The sequence below is a fragment of the Thalassophryne amazonica genome, unplaced genomic scaffold (genome assembly GCF_902500255.1).
Source record: "Thalassophryne amazonica unplaced genomic scaffold, fThaAma1.1, whole genome shotgun sequence".
Taxonomy (NCBI): Eukaryota; Metazoa; Chordata; class Actinopteri; order Batrachoidiformes; family Batrachoididae; genus Thalassophryne; species Thalassophryne amazonica.
The window spans coordinates 55,209-74,478 of NW_022986326.1; the positions used below are offsets into that span (position 1 = coordinate 55,209).

General features: G+C 39.3%; 1 long non-coding RNA gene across 1 annotated transcript; it reads right to left on the reverse strand.

The window, feature by feature from the left end:
* Window positions 1-470: 470 nt before the first annotated feature.
* Window positions 471-18,535, reverse strand: LOC117506062. The gene is made up of 3 exons (XR_004559359.1): window positions 18,372-18,535; window positions 17,768-18,272; window positions 471-587 (listed from the first exon to the last, which is right to left on the reverse strand). It is a non-coding gene; the product is annotated as an uncharacterized LOC117506062 (long non-coding RNA).
* Window positions 18,536-19,270: the final 735 nt, after the last annotated feature.

Below are 19,270 nucleotides of genomic sequence, written 5' to 3' on the forward strand. Positions count from 1 at the left end.
CAAAGATAACTTTTCAGTTATCTGATTATCTGTTATCGAAGTTAATTTTTTTGGTTATCTGTGCCCACCACTGTACAGGGCCATTACAAATAGTACAAACAGACTTATACCCAACTGCTGTTAGAGCTTTGAATGCCACTGGAGCCAAATAGTCAGGTCACATGCCACACTTGAATGAGTGTAATATTTGTTTATGTGCAATATTCACTGTCACAGAAGTACCCACAGCTTTGTACATATTTTTCTCTCTTTTTTATATGTAATCTCTTTTTTTGCTATTACGAACTTAGATTTTTTTTATTTGTGCTCTGAACATACCGTCTGTTAAATTTTATGTGTATTTTCTTTTCTTCTCCAGATCTTTCAAGTCTGTGCATGCTTTACTCAGGTTTATATTTGCACCGAAAGGCAACCTTCTGTACTACTTACAATGACAAAAAAAGAATCTGTATCTATATAGATAAGAAGACTGGTACCTCTGCTCCTGCGATGTCTTCTTATGTGCAAGATGCATGCGGCCACAAGGATGACTGCAGTCACAATGGATCCTCCAGTGATTACCCAGAACCACCAGCTGTAATGAAGAACTGTGGGAGACCAGAATGCTGGCATTAAAAAAAGTCTGCATAATCCCATTTCATCATTTTAGGCACCCTGCAACTTTATATCAATGTAACGTTTATTGTATGAGGTCTGTTAGAAACGTTTCTGACCTTTTTATTTTTTGCAAAAACCATATGGATTTGAATCACGTGTGATTGCATCACCCAAGCTTGAACCTTCATGCGCATGTGTGAGTTTTTTCACTCCTGTCGGTTGCATCATTTGCCTGTTCGCAGGCTTTGTGTGAGCAGTGGTCCACCCCTCTCGTCGGATTTTTATTGCGAATAAAATGTCTGAACGATTTGGAGCTTTGCTGCATCAGTTTTTTCCAGAACCTGTGAGAAACCTCCAGGTGGTAACCATTCGGGAAATTCAGATGGCTTTCAGGGACGATTTTATGGGGATTACACAGATTAAGGAGTGCTCCAGCCGGTTTAAAGACCGGCCACAGCTGCTGAGTGCGCGCCACGCTCCGAGCGCCGATCGACAGGCTCAAACCCCGCTGAAACAACCAGATCATTTCCAATGTGAAGGCTTTGTTGATCCGGGATGTCGTCTGACTTTCACAAAAATGGCAGAAGACGTGGACATCAGCACTTCTTCAGCACATTCCACTGTTACAGGAGTTTTTTTCATGGAAAGAGGAGCGGAGGAATGCGCCACCGTGCTGCTCATGGCGTGGCACAAAACCACCTCCGTGTTGGTCTCACAGGACGGCTTTCAGACGGCTTTTGGTGGCTTTTCAGTCGTGTGACTATCCGAGAAATTGTGCATGAGCTGGACATGCCGGAACATGTCCTGTGAGGCTTCATCACGGCGTTGCTTTGCACCATGCGGCTCTGCCGCGATGTGCAGAATTCCTCCGCTCCTCTTTCCATGACAAAAACTCCTGTAACAGTGGAATGTGCCATTCATTTCCAAACTGGACGCTGTTTTGATCCGGGACGTCCTCTGACTAGCACAGGAATTGCGGAAGACGTGGACATCAGCACTTTTTCGGCACATTGAGACAGACGTGTGGAGGAATTCCGTGTGTTGGGACGGAGCCGCATGGCACAAATCAACGCCATGACGAAGCCTCACAGGACATGTTCTGGCATGTCCAGCTCATGCTCAATTTCTCGGATAGTCACACGACTGAAAAGCCACCGAAAGCCATCTCAAAGCCGTCCTGTGAGACCAAGACAGAGGTGGTTTTGTGCTGCGCCATGAGCGGCACGGTGGCGCATCCCTCCACTCCTCTTTCCATGAAAAAACTCCTGTAACAGTGGAATGTGCCGAAAAAGTCGTGATGTCCACGTCTTCTGGCATTTTTGTGGAAGTCAGACGACGTCCCGGATCAACAAAGCCTTCACGTTGGAAATGATCTGGTTGATTCATCCTGTTGATTGGCGCTCGGAGCGCGGTGCGCTCTCAGCAGCTGTGGGTGGTCTTTAAACCGGCTGGAGCACTCCTTAATCTGTGTAATCTCCATAAAATCATCCCTGAAAGCCATTTGAATTTTCTGAATGATGTCCACCTGGAGGTCTCTTACAGTTTCTGGAAAAATTTGATGCAGCAAAGCTCCAAATCGCTCAGACATTTAATCACAATAAAAATCCAACGAGAGGGTAGACCACTGCTCACACAAAGCCTGCTCACAGGCGAATGACGCAACCAACAGGGGTGAAAAAACTCACGCATGCGCACGAAGGTGCAAGCTTGGCTGATGCAATCACACGTGATTCAAATCCATATGGTTTTTGCAAAAAATAAAAAGGAAGGATACTTTTCTAACAGAGCTCGTGTATCTAAATTAAAAATAAAAACATTTATTTATTGAAGGAACTAATCAATTATCAAAGTATAAAGCACATTTTCATATAAAAAGAAACAGAAATATCACAGAAAAAAACATGATTTTTCATTGTATACTGCCCGATTAAACAAAACTGTAAAAATCTTATTAAATACAAACTGCCCTTGTTAAAAAAAAAAAAGAAAAAAGTCAATGATATGACTTTGTAGCTGTCAAAAGTACTGCTGAAATTCAACAACAGCTGTTGTCTGAACTGTGGTTTGTTTGTGATTGAATTGATGTTAATCTGTTTCTGCACCGAAGAAAGATGGAATCCGTGCAACTCGGCTCAGAAATGAAAAAAATAGAAAGAAATGAAAAATAGAGACTATTGATGTCATCTGCAATGGTCAAAGTCTTTCAAGTAAAACCTGTTTGAAGTATCACTGCAGATCTTGACCAGTCATTAACTGGGAGCCAAACATTAGATACTGTCATAAGTACATCTAACAACAGACAGAAAAGACAGCTGAATAAACATCTTTAAAAAAAAAACAACAAAAAACTTCTAGTTTAATCTTTATTACAGTGTCATTTGGATTATGACTGTGCTGCCTGGTATTCTGGTTTGATCGAGAGAAATCAAATTCATCTGCAGGACACTCAGAACAGAAGAGTATGGTTTCTTTTAAACACCCCTCCCTGGGCTCACTGGGTTAGTTAAACAACTGCAACTTAGTCACACGTGGGAATGCACCAAAATATTTAACTTCTTCATGGGTACTAAATCCATTTCATCTTAACAATCACTCAGGTCTGCTCTGCCTTTATCATTCCTTCTGTTAAATTTTTTTGGTCCATTCCATTTTTCTTTTACTTGTGCCAGGCTATGGAAGACGTTACCAGGGCACATTGTCAGGATCTGGGTTTTGCCTGGTTTTATTTTCATGGTTCGATTAGGTTTGTTGCTTCTCTGTGTGTTTATTCTCTTGTCTGGGTTTTTCTGCTTTGTTCTTTCTGTCTCTACTTCTCTTGTTTGTTCCCTCTGACGCTTGGTGGTGGGCCTCTCCACCTCTCTGGCCACTCCCCCATCCTACTGCTTCCATGCACACCTGCTTCCTATTTGCACCTGATCACCTGGGTGTATATATATATATATATATATATATATATATATATATATATATATATATATATATATATATATAGTAATACTGTGAGAAATCTTGGAGTCATTTTTGATCAGGATATGTCATTCAAAGCGCATATTAAACAAATATGTAGGACTGCTTTTTTGCATTTACGCAATATCTCTAAAATTAGAAAGGTCTTGTCTCAGAGTGATGCTGAAAAACTAATTCATGCATTTATTTCCTCTAGGCTGGACTATTGTAATTCATTATTATCAGGTTGTCCTAAAAGTTCCCTAAAAAGCCTTCAGTTAATTCAAAATGCTGCAGCTAGAGTACTAACGGGGACTAGAAGGAGAGAGCATATCTCACCCATATTGGCCTCTCTTCATTCTCTTCCTGTTAATTCTAGAATAGAATTTAAAATTCTTCTTCTTACTTATAAGGTTTTGAATAATCAGGTCCCATCTTATCTTAGGGACCTCGTAGTACCATATCACCCCAATAGAGCGCTTCGCTCTCAGACTGCAGGCTTACTTGTAGTTCCTAGGGTTTGTAAGAGTAGAATGGGAGGCAGAGCCTTCAGCTTTCAGGCTCCTCTCCTGTGGAACCAGCTCCCAATTCAGATCAGGGAGACAGACACCCTCTCTACTTTTAAGATTAGGCTTAAAACTTTCCTTTTTGCTAAAGCTTATAGTTAGGGCTGGATCAGGTGACCCTGAACCATCCCTTAGTTATGCTGCTATAGACTTAGACTGCTGGGGGGTTCCCATGATGCACTGAGTGTTTCTTTCTCTTTTTGCTCTGTATGCACCACTCTGCATTTAATCATTAGTAATCGATCTCTGCTCCCCTCCACAGCATGTCTTTTTCCTGGTTCTCTCCCTCAGCCCCAACCAATCCAAGCAGAAGACTGCCCCTCCCTGAGCCTGGTTCTGCTGGAGGTTTCTTCCTGTTAAAAGGGAGTTTTTCCTTCCCACTGTCGCCAAGTGCTTGCTCACAGGGGGTCGTTTTGATCGTTGGGGTTTTTACGCAATTATTGTATGGCCTTACCTTACAATATAAAGCGCCTTGGGGCAACTGTTTGTTGTGATTTGGTGCTATATAAATAAAATTGATTGATTGATTGATTGCCCTGGCTGTGTGTTTGGGGTCATTGTCATGCTGGAAGACCCAGCCATGACCCAACTTCAATGCTCTTACTATTGTGAGATTTTGTTTGCCAAAATCTCACAATACACAACCCCATCCATCCTCCCTTCAATACAGTGCAGTCGTCCTGTCCCCTTTGCAGAAGAGCACCCCCAGAGTATGATGTTTCCACCCCCATGCTTCACAGTTGGGATGGTTTTCTTGGGGTTGTTCTCATCCTCTAAACTTGAGTGGAGTTGATTCCAAAAAGCTCTATTCTGGTCTCAGCTGACCACATGACCTTCTCCCATGCCTCCTCTGGATCATCCAGATGGTCACTGGTGAACTTCAAACGGGCCTGGACATGTGCTGGCTTGAGCAGGGGGACCTTGCTCCCCTGCAGGATTTTAAACCATGACAGCATCATGTGTTACTAATGTAATCTTTGTGACTGTGGTCCCAGCTCTCTTCAGGTCATTGACCAGGTCCTCCTGTGTAGTTCTGAGCTTTCTCAGAATCATCCTTACCCCACAAAGTGAGATCTTGCATGGAATTCCAGACCGAGGGAGACTGAGAGACTTGCGTTTCTTCCACTTTGTAATAAATAATCATAACAGTTGTTGTCTTCTACCAAGCTGCTTGCCTGTTGTCCTGTAGTCCAACCCAGCCTTGTGCAGGTCTACAGTTTTGTTCCTGGAGTCCTTAGACAGCTCTTTGGTCTTGGCTATGGTGGACAGGTTGGAGTGTGATTGATTGAGTGTGTGAACAGGTGTCTTTTATACAGGTAACAAGTTCAAACAGGTGCAATTAATACAGGTAAAGAGTGCAGAATATGAGGGCTTCTTAAAGAAAAATAACAGGTCTGTGAGAGACAGAGTTCTTGCTGGTTGGTAGGTGATCAAATACTTATTTCTTTCTTTCTTTAATATTTATTTCATTCATTTAAAAGAAAAAAAAACAGAAAAGCAGAAATAAAGCATCACAAAACACCAGAATGAAAAGGAGCAGAGAGTAGAACAAGTCTTATGTTTTCTGCCCCTTTTTACAATACAATCTTTCAATATCCAGCGTCATTATTCAACATTATTTAACAGATTGTATTTCTTTAACTTGTCACATACCACTGACTTATTTCATAATTATGTCCATTATTTAATAGATTACATCTCTAACAGGTTACATTTTAAACTTAAGACATTTTAAACATTATTAACAGATTACCTTTTTTTGACTTTCTTACAGCCCACTGACTTATTTCATATTTTCATACTTACTTAATACATCTAATTTAATACGTTTTTTAAATAATTTAAGCAACCTTAATTCTTTAATTTCTTTGTTGAGATTGTTCCATAATTTTACACAATTTACTGCAATACTGCGTTCCTTTACTTTGGTTCTAAATCTTGTTTTTTTTAAAGACTTCTATTCCTTTCAATTTATATCTACTTACTCTTTTTTCAAACATATTTTGAATGTTTGTTGGCAAAGTATTTTTATTAGCTTGGTACATTGTTTGTAATATTTTCAAATCGACTAAATCATGAAATTTAAGTACCCTATACTTAATGAACAATGGATTAGATAGATCTCTAAAACCACTGTTGCTAATCACTTTTAAAGCTCTTTTCTGCAGAATAAATAAAGGTTGTATATAAGTTGTATATGTTGATCCCCAGATTTCTATACAATAAGTTAAATATGGAACAATCAATGAATTGTACAATGTTAATAAACCATAACTATTTAATGAATATTTTACTTTATGCAAAACAGCAATGGCTTTCGCTATTTTTCCTTTTATGTAATTTATGTGTGACTTCCATGTAAGATCTTCATCAATCATGACTCCTAAAAATTTTGTTTCTTTTACCCTTTGTATATCCATTCCATCTATTTGTAATGACACTTTTTTTTTTTTTGCTCTGTCATTAAACAATATGAAATTTGTCTAATATTTAGTGACAATCTGTTTATATCAAACCAATGTTTAACTTTTTCCAACTCTGTATTTATCACTTGTGCTACTTCCTTTATATCTGATCCAGAGTAAAACAGCGTTGTATCATCAGCAAATAAAATGCTGCCAAGCGCATTGGATACATTCACAAAATCATTGATATACAAAATAAACAGTTTAGGTCCAAGTACCGATCCTTGTGGTACTCCATAAATAATGTTACACAATTCTGATTGGTATTATTTATCTGAACAAACTGTTTTCTATTTTCTAAGTAGCTTTTTACCCACTGATGTGCAATACCTCTTATTCCATATTGTTGTAACTTGTGAAGCAGTCTTGAGTGGTCTATAACATCAAAAGCCTTTTTCAGGTCAATAAAAATACTTACAAAATAATCCTTATTTTCTATTGTTGTTGATATTTTCTCTATTAATTCCATAATTGCCATAACTGTCGAATGTTTTGTTCTGAATTCTTACTGAGCATTATTTAAAATATGATGTTTCTCAATGAATTTATCCAACCTTGTCACAAAAACTTTTTCCATAATTTTAGAAAACTGTGGAAACAATGATACTGGCCTGTAATTAGAAAAATTATGTTTGTCTCCATTTTTATATAATGGGACTACCTTGGCAATTTTCATTTCATCTGGAAAAATCCCTGTTGACAGAGACAGATTACAAATATAAGTAAATGGTTCAATAACAATTTCTATTATAGTTTTTACAGTCATTATGTCTAAATCTTCATGGTCAGTTGATCTTTTGCTTACACAGTTTTTTACAATATTTCTTATTTCATCTTTTTCCACATTGTCCAGGAAAATACTATTGACTGTATTTACGTGTATGTAATTTATCTTCTACTATTGGTTTATTTCCCACCAGACTTGATCCTACATTTGAAAAATAATCATTAAACCCATTTGCAACTTCTTTTATGTCATATATTTCTTTATTTTCCTTGACAAAGTAATTTGGAAAAGTTGCTTTCGCTCCATCACTTTCAATCACACTTTTTATAATTCCCCATGTTACCCTCATATTATCTTTACTCTTATTTAATTGTACACCGTAATAATCTTTTTGTTTCCTAATTATTGTTAATAGTTTATTTTTATATTTTTTGTATCTGTGCAGCAGTAACATACAAATAAATTATATATAAAAAAAATCATACATTGTGATTTCCAGATTTTTTTTTTTTTTTAATTATGTCTCTCACAGTGGACATGCACCTAAGATGAAAATTTCAGACCCCTCCATGATTTCTAAGTGGGAGAACTTGCAAAACTGCAGGGTGTTCAAATACTTATTTTCCTCACTGTATATATAATTCTCCAGTTTTCCTAGTCATTCGTCAGACTGGACTAGGAAAACATTGTATTGTTTTCTCATCATGCTGGCCTCTTGTGTATTTATGACCACCTGTTTGTTTCCTGGACCATGCCTTAGCCTTATGCTCTTTGTACTGCTGCTCATTTTGGACGGTCTACCTGTGTACCGGACCCTGTTTGCTTCTACAGTAAACTGTTTTTACCTACAGACGCTTGTGTCTGAGTCCTGTATTTGCATCCAGCCAAACATGTCAACCAGACCTGATACACATCAAATCCCAGTCTGATGAGACCTGTTTTAAATATAATGGTAAAACTGTATGCTTACACCATTTCTCCATAGAATGTATAAACAAGCCCAACTGGATGGCACCCTACCACCAACACTAACTCAGGCAACAATCACAGTTCTCCATAAAAAGGTAAAGCTCAATTAATCATAGGCTCATACTGTCCAATTTTTCTGTTAAATATACATTCTAAAATATATGCAAAAATCCTAGCTAATAGATTAAATCCTTTAATGAATATATTAATCCACTGTGACCAAACTGGCTATATAACAAACAGAAGCTCAACATCTGATCCACACCAACTGTTTAATATTTTATACACCAACAGAAAAATGTATAATGATCTAGCTATTTTGACTTTCAACGCTGAAAAAGTATTTGATCAGATAGAGTGGGAATATTTGTTTGAAGTACTTAAATGATTCAACTTGGGCAATAGGTTTAGAAACTGGGTATGGCTCTTGTATACAAATCCTGAAACACAAATTCACACAAATCAAAGCCTATCTACATCTTTTCATTTGTTGAGAGGACTTTTTGCTCTTGCTATCAAACCACTTGTGCAAAGTTTCCGTTTAGATGCCCAAATAAATGGTTATCAAACTAACACTACAATTAATAAAAATTTATTATATGAAGATGATATTTTATTATATGTGACTAAACCCCATTGTTCGATACCATCTATTCTTGAACAAATTGAAATGTTTGGAAAATTTTAAGGTTATCGTATAAATTTGACCAAAAGCATATTAATGCCAGTTCAATCCATCCCCCAACAACAAGCAAGATTTCCCTTCAAAGTATCCACTGACAAATTCACTTATCTAGGCATTGAGGTTACAAAACAATTCTCCTCTGTCATATGCTACTGGATCAACTTTGAAACAAAATTCAGTTTTGGAAAACTTTGCCAGTATCATTATTGGGGAGGATAAATGCTATCAAAATGATTTTTCTACCACAAATATTACATTTATTTCAAAATATTTCCATATTTTCTTTTCTTTTTTTTTTTTTTGAAGATAGGAGGAAATCGTGTGGTTCCGGTTCATCTCAGGACAGACGTCTTCTATCCTCGAGCCTGCCCACACGTCACCTTTGTAATTTGACTGTAATTATATTCTGAGGTTGTCTGTATATTCGTTGTGCACGTTTCACAACATTAAATTGTTACTTTTTGGCTCATCTATTGGCCGTTCATTTGCGCCCCCTGTTGTGGGTCCGTGTCACTACACTTTCACAACAGATGCCCATAAGATCTTCACCGAAAGCCATCTGAATTTTCCGAATGGTGTCCACCTGGCTGTGTCTCACAGTTTCTGGAAAAATCTGATGCAGCGCTGCTCCAGCCGTTCAGACATTTTTCTCACAATGAAAATCTGATGAGGGGGGAGGACCAGTGCTCACTCAAAGCCTGCTCACAGGCGAATGACGCAACCGACAGGCGTGAAAAAACTCACGCATGCGCACGAAGGTTGAAGCTTGGCTGATGCAATCACACATGATTCAAATCCATAAGGTTATTGCAAAAAATAAAAAGGTCCGATACTTTTCTAACAGACCTCGTAATTGACTCAATTATCCAACCTTTCCTGTTGAATTACATGACTCCGAGAATCACCAAAAACCATTTAACTCAGTCTAAGCTGAACGGTGGCCTGTCCATTCCAAACTTCATAATGTATTACTAGGTATGTGCCTTTAAAAGTTTGAAATTTTTTCTATCATCCTAACACCAGTCCCACCTGGTTAACTATAGAACTTGAAGACTGTGATCCATATTCACCTGCCGCCCTTGTACTTTCGCCTATTCCTTTTGACAAATCAAAATATCGTCAAAATCGAATAATATATCATTTAATCTGCATTTGGAAGCAAATCAAATCACACGTCACTTACAAGTCAATACCCCTCTCTTTACCAGCTGTGAAAAATCCATCTTTTGCCCCTTCTAATCCAGATGTGACTTTTTGTGATTGGAGTAGACGAGGAATATGTTGCATTTGTGACCTGTATATTGAGGGTAAATTTGCTACTTTTGCACAACTATAGACAAAGTTTAAACTACACAGTATCAATTTTCTGATACACTTGCAAGTTAGGCACTATGTACAAAAATATATGTCAGGTTTTGAAACAGAACCGCAGACTATAATTGATGAATGTTTAAACAGACCCCCACGTGAAGATAACTATAAAGAAGGATATGGGCATTCAAAGGTGGTGATGGTCTGGTGGTTAAGCGTTGGGCTTAGGGATCCTCAGTTCAAATACCAGCCTGACTAGAAAATCACTAAGGGCTCTTGGGCAAAGTCGTTAATCGTGTGTGTGTGTGTGTGTGTGTGTGTGTGTGTGTGTGTGTGTGTGTGTGTGTGTGTGTGTGTGTGTGTGTGTGTGTGTGTGTGTGTGTGAGAGAGAGAGAGAGAGAGAGAGAGTGAAAGAAAGCGAGAGAGAGACCTCCCCTTTAGGGGAGGTGATGGTCTAGTGGTTAAGGCGTTGGGTTTGAGACCAAAAGATCCTCGGTTCGAATCCCAGCCTGACTGGAAAATCACTAAGGGCCCTTGGGCAAGGTCCTTAATCCCCTAGTTGCTCCCGGTGTGTAGTGAGCGCTTTGTGTGGCAGCAGCCTGACATCGGGGTGAATGTGAGGCATTATTGTAAAGCGCTTTGAGCGCTTGATGCAGATGGAAAAGTGCGGTATAAATGCAGTCCATTTACCATTTACCCTTCACACACAGTGCGAATTTAGTTGAATTGTGCATTAAGTGCGCATGAAGCAGGAATTGTATGCAAACCGTGTAATTTCATACCTGCCTCCAACGCCTCGTACACCTGCTGCTACAATTATTTGCACACACTAGTAGCTGAAAGACAGAGTGTGTGCTGTGCGAACCCATGGCACCCTCTCGTGGCAGGTATTGGCCAAATTCCAGGTGACATGCATGCACCGCTCACACTTAGACAAATTTCACTGTGAGTATGTAGTAATAGTCTGTTGTCGTGCCAAGAGTGCAACTGGCCACACATTTTCTAAGTTCCCCACGAGTGTGACTTTGCAGACACACAATGACACATGGGTGTGTGCGCTTCACTGACTGGAGGTGTGGCTTCCAACAGAAGCAGCTGTGGAGATCTGTCATTCTGGACATCCCAGCTGGACAACACCTACTGTGTTTGGACAGACATGGACTAACAACTGTCCACTGTGAGGCGTGTGTGTCTGATTGCTGTACTTATGTGGACATAAATAAAAACATATATTGCCATGGCGACAAGCTGCAGCAAGCGCACGTGCATGGAGCGGACATTGACAGCCTGCCAGGTTGAAACGAACAATCAGATCAGAACACACAGCGGGCGATGTGACCGTCACATCACCCATGTGAGCTCTGTTCCACATGATGTGGTGTCTGTGCTATTACACGCCGTCCACAAGACACGTGTGTCAAGCAGAACATGCGCGCAGGGCGACTAGACACACCAGACCAGTAGATGTGGACATGATCAGAGCACACTGCTTCTCCTTCATGTCATTTCATGACTGTATGTCTGTGATCATGAGTCATCTACAGAGGAACAGACAGATCATATTTGTTTTGCTCACTTTATAAATGCTGTGTTTTTATATTGTGTGTGATTTAATTTTTTTTTTTTTTTGTAATACCTCCATGACCTTCCTGATATGAGGCAAGTTCCCCCAGCTTTCAAAGGACAGCTGCGTAGCTCAGTGGTAAAGTTTCTGACTGACAATCAGAGCTTTTGGAAGGTGCGGGTTTGAGTCCTGTGGGTGGTATGTTTTTTTCTTTTTTTAATGTATTCCACATAAGCGGTGCGATGTGGACCCACAGGTATCAATTCAATCAATCAATTTTATTTATATAGCGCCAAATCACAACAAACAGTTGCCCCAACGCGCCTTATATTGTAAGGCAAGGCCATACAATAATTACGTAAAAACCCCAATGGTCAAAACGACCCCCTGTGAGCAAGCACTTGGCGACAGTGGGAAGGAAAAACTCCCTTTTAACAGGAAGAAACATCCAGCAGAACCAGGCTCAGGCTTATGTGGAATAAATAAAAAAATAAAACCAGCCGGTACCTGTGGGACCACATCGCACCGCTTATGAGGAATAAATAAAAAATAAAAACCAGCCGGTACCTGTGGGTCCACATCGCACCGCTTATGTGGAATGAATAAAAATAAAACCAGCCGGTACCTGTGGAACCACATCGCACCGCTTATGTAGAATAAATAAAAAAATAAAAACCAGCCGGTACCTGTGGAACCACATTGCACCGCGTGTGTGGAATAAATAAAAAATAAAAACCAGCCGGTACCTGGTATATATATATTCAATTTTTATTTTATTGTATTGTTACAAGTATTATTACTATTGTTTTATCTTTGCACATACTGTTTGATGCACATTTCCTTTTTGTTCGCACTCATCTTGCGTGTTTGCTAAGAGCTGATGTAACAAGTGAATTTCTTCATTGTGAGATCAATAAAGTTTTATCTTATCTTATAAAAGAAACTAGTTTTAAAAAAATTGTTGGATTCAATCAATGATAGAGATTTAGAATTAAGTTTAAACTCATTTCTCCAATGAGTAATGTTTGGTATTGTTTAGAAAAAAAAAACACATTTGTGTATGTAATGTTTGCTTAGTGGGGGGAGTGTTGGTACGCACGGGCAGAGATAATTTGTGTGCGCGATGTGATAATTTGTGAGTGAATATGTCTTCGCGCAAAAAACATGCAAAATTTAGATTTTTAAGCGTTTCGTTAACTCACTGTGCAGCACACAGTTTACATCACAGACTCTTGCAGCTTCATATATAGCAGCCATAGCAAAGTCCCTTTTAGCACACAAAAGGGTCAGGCTGGAGGTCAAAGGTCAAGGTCACAGCAAGGTCAAACACTAAATTCAATGAAACAACTTTCCTAGTCGCAATTTTTGATATTTTGCCTCCATATTTGGCATTGACATTGTGATAGGCCTTGCCCATAAGCCATTATTTTTGATAAGCGATTGACCTTGACCTTAAGGGTTTCACTTGAGGTCAAACTAAATTACAACCCCAATTCCAATGAAGTTTGGACGTTGTGTAAAATGTAAATAAAACAGAATACAATGATTTACAAATCCTCTTCAACCTATATTCAATTGAATACACCACAAAGACAAGATATTTAATGTTCACACTGATAAACTTTATTGTTTTTGTGCAAATATTTGCTCATTTTGAAATGGATGCCTGCAACACGTTTCAAAAAAGTTGGGACGGGGCAAGAAAAGACTGGGAAAATTAATGAATGCTCTAAGGACACCTAATTGGAAATAGGTGAGTGTCATGATTGGGTATAAAAGGAGCATCCCCAAAAGGCTCAGCTGTTCACAAACAAAGATGTGGTGAGGATCACCACTTTGTGAACAACTGTGTGAAAAATAGTCCAACAGTTTAAGAACAATGTTTCTCAAAGTTCAATTGCAAGGAATTTAGGGATTCCATCATCTACAGTCCATAATATAATCAGAAGATTCAGGGAATCTGGAGAACTTTCTAAACGTAAGCAGCAAGGCCGAAAACCAACATTGAATGCCCGTGACCTTTGATCTCTCAGGTTGTACTGCATTAAAAACCAACATCATTGTGTAAAGGATCTTACTGCGTGGGCTCAGAAACACTTCAGCAAACCATTGTCAGTTAACACAGTTCGTCACTACATTTACAAGTACAAGTTAAAACTCTACCATACAAAGTGAAAGTCATACATCAACAACATCCAGAACCACCGCCGCCTTCTCTGGGCCCGAGCTCATTTGAAATGGACAGACACAAAGTGGAAAAGTGTGCTGTGGTCTGATGAGTCCACATTTCAAATTGTTTTTGGAAATCATGGACGTCGTGTCCTCCGGACAAAAGAGGAAAAAGACCATCCAGATTGTTACCAGCACAAAGTTCAAAAGCCAGCATCTGTGATGGTATGGGGGTGTGTTAGTGCCCATGGCATGGACAACTTACACATCTGTGATGGCGCCATCAATGCTGAAAGGTCCATCCAGGTTTTGGAGCAACACATGCTGCCATCCAAGCAACATCTTTTTCAGGGACGTCCCTGCTTATTTCAGCAAGACAATGTCAAGCCACATTCTGCATGTGTTACAACAGTGTGGCTTCATAGTAAAAGAGTGTGGGTACTAGACTGACCTGCCTGCAGTCCAGATCTGTTGAAAATGTGTGGCGCATTATGAAGCGCAAAATACGACAATGGAGACCCCGGACTATTGGACAACTGAAGTTGTACATCAAGGAAGAATGGGAAATAATTCCACCTACAAAGCTTCAACAATTAGTGTCCTCAGTTCCCAAACACTTATTGAGTGTTGTTAGAAGGAAAGGTGATGTAACACAGTGGAAAACATACCACTGTACCAGCTTTTTGGAAACGTGTTGCAGGCATCCATTTCAAAATGAGTAAATATTTGCACAAAAACAATAAAGTTTATCAGTTTAAACATTAAATATCTTGTCTTTGTGGTTTATTCAATTGAATATAGGTTGAAGAGGATTTGAAAATCATTGTATTCTGTTTTTATTTACATTTTACACAACATCCCAACTTCATTGGAATTGGGGTTGTCGGTCAAACTTCAGATTACCTTAAAACATGTCATGTAATACATCAAATTAAAAGGCTTGATGAGAGGACCCAGAATATAGCAAAGGTTTTATGTTATGATGTCATTTGATGACATTATCACAATATAACCTGCAAAATGTAGATTTTTTTTCAGGGTGTTACAAAGCATGTAAATCATCATTCCAGACTCTTGTAAGTTCACATATAACAATCCTATCAACATACCTTCCAACACACAAAAGGATCAAGCTCAAGGTCAAAGGTCAAGGTCTCAGCAAAGGTCAAACACTAAATTCAATGAAACAATTTTCCTGGTCGCAATTTTTTAAATTTCGCCTCCAAATTTGGCATGGATATAGTGACAGGCCTTGCTCATAAGCCATTACCTGGGATAAGCAATTCAGGGTTTTGCATGCATAAAATTAAAGGGCTCAATGAGAGGATCCATATTATAGAAAAGGTTTTACGTTATGTTGTCATTTGGTGACATCATCATGAAAAGAACAAGCAAATTTTTGATTTTCAAAGGTTTCATTTAACTCACACACACATTTAACTCACACTTTTTCAAATATTGCCTCTAAAGCTCACAGGATGATAGCAGGTAGTCTGGCACATAAGCCATTCCATGGGATAACTGATTCCCTTGGGGGAGGTGATGGTCTCGTGGTTAAGTGTTGGGCTTGAGACCAGAGGATCCTTGGTTCAAATCCCAGCCTGACTGGAAAATCACTAAGAGTACTTGTGCAAGCTCCTTAATCCCCAAGTTGCTCCCGGTGTGTAGTGAGCGCCTTATATGGCAGCATCCTCACATCGGGGTGAATGTGAGGCATTATTTGTTAAGTGCTTTGAGCATCTGATGCAGCTGGAAAAGTGCGACATGAATGCAGTCCATTGATCACTTCCCTGGACCTTCAGAGTTTATCTTGAGGTCAAAGATCACCTAAAAGTATGTCAAATTTAATATGTGAGTAAAACATGTCATGTAATGCAACAAATTAAAGGGCTTGTTGAGGGGATCCAGAATATATCAAATATTTTATGTTATGCCATTGTATGATGCCATCATGATGAAGAAAATGTGCAAGATTTTGCAGCAAATCTGCAACAATGTACAAGAAAAGGCAAATGATCCAACACAAATCCAGGAAGACACAGACAAAAAAAAAAAAAAAAAAAAAAAAACAGCGATAAATCATCTACTTTGACTTATTAAAAAACCCTTTGTGTTCAGGAATTAGATGTCTACGTTGTTGATTTTTTTTTTTTTAAAAACCATTTGCTTTCAGCAATGAGGTCTACTTTGATATAAAAAAAAAAAACCCTTTGCATCCAACAATCAGAGGTCTACTGTGTCTTTTAAAAAACTCTTTGTGTTTGATGATCAAAGATCTACTTTGTCTTTTTAAAAAACTCATTGTGTTTGACCATCAAAGGTCTAACTTTGACTGAAAAAACACTCTTTGTGTCTGACAATCAGAGGTCTACTTGTACTTTAAAAATAAACTTTGTGTCTTGCCATAAGAGCTGATTTGATTTACAAAACTTTTTTTGTCAGGCAACTCTTTTTGTCAACTTTGATAGAAAACAAACAAAAAAACTGTCTAGCGACAAGAAGTCTACTTTGACTTAAAAAAAAAACCTTTGTATCTGGCAATAAGAGGTATACTTTGATTAAAAGCCTTTGTGTCTGGCAATAAGAGGTGTACTTTGATTAAAAACCTTTGTGTCTGGCAATAAGAGGTATACTTTGATTAAAAACCTTTGTGTCTGGCAATAAGAGGTGTACTTTGATTAAAAACCTTTGTATCTGGCAATAAGAGGTATACTTTAATTAAAAACCTTTGTGTCTGGCAATAAGAGGTGTACTTTGATTAAAAACCTTTGTATCTGGCAATAAGAGGTATACTTTAATTAAAAACCTTTGTGTCTGGCAATAAGAGGTGTACTTGTTGTGGGCTGCCTGTTCTGTCCTCCTGCTGCTGCTCCTCTCTCCCTCTCCTACACAGGTGGCACGCCGCAAGCTGAACGACACACCTGATTCCCATCTAATCAGCATCAGCTTATGAACCCCGGCTCCTCATTCCATCTTTGCCAGAAACTCTGCAAACCTTCCACGGTAAGCCTGGTCACCTTGCTTCACTTTACATATCTTTGTCTCGGTGTTTTCACACACCAGCCTGGAAGAGCCGCAGCTTATCACTGATGCAACCTGATTACTACCAAGACTCATCTGAAGCCTGTTACGGAGGTCCCACGCTCTACACCAGTCAAGCTAAGTATTTGCTCTCCTTTGGTCATATGAGCTTCAACTCACTGAACACTGCCTGGAATAATCATATGAACTGAACTGTGAACTTTTCCTGATAAGAACAACCAGAAGAACCTGAACTGAATCATTCTGTCTAACTGCCTGCATATCTGGACCAGCTGTGATAGTTTGTCACTGATTGACTGTGAGAACCACTTCTGGAAGTGACTGTTTCAGCACTCACCCTTCTGTGTATCTTCCCCAGCCTCGTCGACAGCTTGTGGCGGCCACCTGGCTCCGAACCCACCGCACCAGAACTGAAGTTGTCGGGACTGCAGATCCCCTGGTTCCACCGCTGTGCGGGCCGGTCTCCACTCGGCTAGACTATGCTCCTGCATATTATTTCCTCTGTATATTATTCCATTGTAAAATAAATCCATCTTCTAATGTCCATTTCTCTGCTCCTTGCTTTTGGGTTCGTCCTCCACGCTCATCTGAACCATAACAATACTTTGAGGTTTACTTTGATTAAAAAAAAACCTTTGTGTCGGGTGATAAGAGGTCTACTTTGATTAAAAATCCTTTGTGTTGGGTGATAAGAGGTCTACTTTGATAAACGCACACATTACTCACTCGGCAGTACAGCAGGCGATGGGATTGTTGTGTAGTCCACTGTGCCATTTTCTGTAACAGAGGCAAAAACATTCTTGAAATGACAGCAAGACACAATGACAATAAGCTTTCTCTTAAACGCTGTACTTGCCAACAAGTACTTGTGTTCCGATGCTGTTAAAGCTAGCATAATTAGGCACTTCTACAGTGGCTTTGCAAAAGTACAACCCACTGTCGTCGTGTTTCGCGTTTGATATGGTGAAATGGGTCCGCAGTGTCCTGACATTGTCATGTTTTGTTATATCAAAGAGTTTTGTTGATTTGTTCAAGATGTCTTCTTTGCATGACCGTAACCATCCAGGTGGTTTGAAGCACCAGCTAACCCGGACTCTCTGGATGTTCTCATCTATCACGAAACTGCAGGTCAGTTGCCTCGATGAGCCGAGAAGAATGGAAATGGAACTCGGTGGCTCATTTGTGAACTGAATCCTCATTTGATCTGATGTCACCTTAACTACTGCTGCCACTGGAGGTACACAGGTGAGATTTAGAACATTAAAACATCTCCAGAAAAAGCTAATGTTGATGTTGTTAGTACAGCATCACACCTGTGTGATAGTCCTACCTGTCAGTAATGCCGGCACTGACCATTTCCACCACATTTCCATTGCATAAGGTCAAAGATGGTCTTCCTAGACACTTATGTCTCTGCAGATCTGCCACAGTGAGATGAAACCCCATCAGTAGGTGGGAGGAGTTTATGTCAAGCAAATGAGCCTCCCACTCTGAGGGCATGGAAAGACTGTAAACTTCAGAAAGAGATTAGAGATTCTGACACAGTGCAAAGCTGTTTCAACAAGAGATATGAGCTGCTGCTAGATGTTTGACACATAACCATAGTGTGGAGAACTTCACCCTGAAATCACAATCACACAGGGGCTTCTGAAACCATTGTGGGTTTTGGTGCAAAGATGCTACAACACATTTTACCATTCTGCACACCCCTCAGAGTGCTGAACTTGAAAAACATTTGGCTTCCTGTGAGAAGACGCAGTGACACCTCATAAAACCACAACAGCCAGAAATGATGAACCATGTTCATTTTTATAGAATGTTTATTGAAAAATAGTAACTCAAATATAAAGAAAAAGCATAGCACACTCAAAATATTGATGTCCTGCTGCTGTTTTATTTCATAATAACGTTTCGGCCAAAGGCCTTCGTCAGATTGCAGCTTCAGTTGGACCAAGTGTTCAAAATTGTTTGTCAACCCAGGTGCTCAAAACCCCCTCCAACGAGTGGGAGGTCCCAAGAGTGATCTAAAAATCAGAAGATTATTAAATGTTCATAGGAAAAACATCATCATAAACAATACATGATTATAAAAACATAATCACAAAAAACATCTTAAATCGAAGTCAATATGAGGAGTGAGAGTCTTCAAATGGTGGATCCAGAAGTGCTCTCTCTTTGTCAGTAGCACTTCCAGGTTCCCACCTCTTGGTGGCAGAGTTACATGTTCAA